General features: G+C 42.2%; 1 non-coding gene across 1 annotated transcript; it reads left to right on the top strand.

Moving 5' to 3' along the window:
- Positions 1 to 554: 554 nt before the first annotated feature.
- On the top strand, positions 555 to 661 carry LOC127124914 (small nucleolar RNA R71). Its single transcript, XR_007804390.1, has one exon. It is a non-coding gene; the product is annotated as a small nucleolar RNA R71 (small nucleolar RNA).
- Positions 662 to 1,451: the final 790 nt, after the last annotated feature.

Here is a 1,451-nt window from a genome sequence, read left to right as displayed (position 1 = left end):
TAGGTGTAGATGGGTTCGGCTTTTGATATCCCGGAGGTATAGCTGGGGCTTGATTTGGATATTGTCCAGGTGCGTATAAAGCATTATTACTCTTATATGAAAAATTGGGATGATTCTTCCAATTTGAGTTATAGGTATGCGAGTAGGGGCTTCCTTGAGCATAGTTTACTTGCTCCGCTTGGATTCCTGTCAGGAGTTGACAATCTGCAGGAGTGTGACCTTGGATTCCACAGACTTTGCAATTCTGAGTTATGGCAACCACGGTGGCTGGAGGTGATACATTTAAACTTTCAATTTTCTGGACCAGAGCATCCACTTTTGCATTAACATGATCAAGGTTACTTATCTCGTACATGCCAGTTTTCGTTTGAGGTTTTTCCACCATTGTTCGTTCGGTTCCCCACTGATAGTGGTTTTGAGCCATGCTTTCGATAAGTTGGTAAGCATCAGCATAAGGTTTGTTCATCAGTGCACCACCTGCGGCGGCATCTATTGTTAACCTCGTGTTGTATAAGAGACCATTATAGAATGTATGAACTACTAACCAGTCTTCTAAACCATGGTGTGGACAAAGTCTCATCATGTCTTTATATCTTTCCCATGCTTCTAAGAGAGATTCTTTATCTTTCTGTTTAAATCCATTTATCTGGGCTCTTAACATAGCTGTTTTGCTTGGCGGAAAATATCGGGCAAGAAAAACTTTCTTCAACTCGTTCCATGTGGTGACTGAGTTGGAAGGAAGAGATTGAAGCCATCTTCTAGCGCTATCTCTTAACGAGAAAGGAAAAAGACGAAGTCGAATTGCCTTTGAAGTGACACCATTAGCTTTAACAGTATCAGCGTATTGGACAAATACGGATAAATGAAGGTTTGGATCCTCGGTAGGATTTCCAGAGAATTGGTTCTGTTGCACTGCCTGCAACAGTGAAGGTTTAAGTTCAAAGTTGTTTGCTTCGATTGCGGGTGGAGCAATACTCGAATGCGGCTCATCTTGCGATGGAGCGGCGTAATCTCGAAGAGCACGAGCTGGTTCTGCCATCTCGGGTATAGAAGGAAAAAGATTTTTGAAATCAGGATACTCGCTAGGAGGGAGATTGTTTGCATCACGATATTCCCGAATTCGTCGTAAGACTCGGAGATATAGTTCGATATCGTTGATTCGTAAGTAGTACGGTTCGCCTTGTGAGCGAGTATGTGGCATACAAATCAACGAAAGAAAGAAAAGAAAAAGAAAAGCCTTAGTCTCTACAGCGTAACAGAAGAGTTACGATATCGACTTAATAAAAGTCCCCTGCAACGGCGCCAAAAACTTGATCGCGACTTTATGAGTCAAATTTGGGGTACAAACTGCAAGTGCACAGTTCTATCGCGTAGTTTTAAAAGATATCGATCCCACAGGGACTTATGAATCGATATACCGTTTTCTAAGGTTACTTCGTAAAGCTAAGGCG

Source organism: Lathyrus oleraceus, chromosome 2 (genome assembly GCF_024323335.1).
Source record: "Lathyrus oleraceus cultivar Zhongwan6 chromosome 2, CAAS_Psat_ZW6_1.0, whole genome shotgun sequence".
In the NCBI taxonomy this organism is placed as follows: Eukaryota; Viridiplantae; Streptophyta; class Magnoliopsida; order Fabales; family Fabaceae; genus Lathyrus; species Lathyrus oleraceus.
The sequence above is the reverse complement of the archived record's forward strand: the minus strand, read 5'-3'. Positions and strand labels throughout refer to the sequence as shown.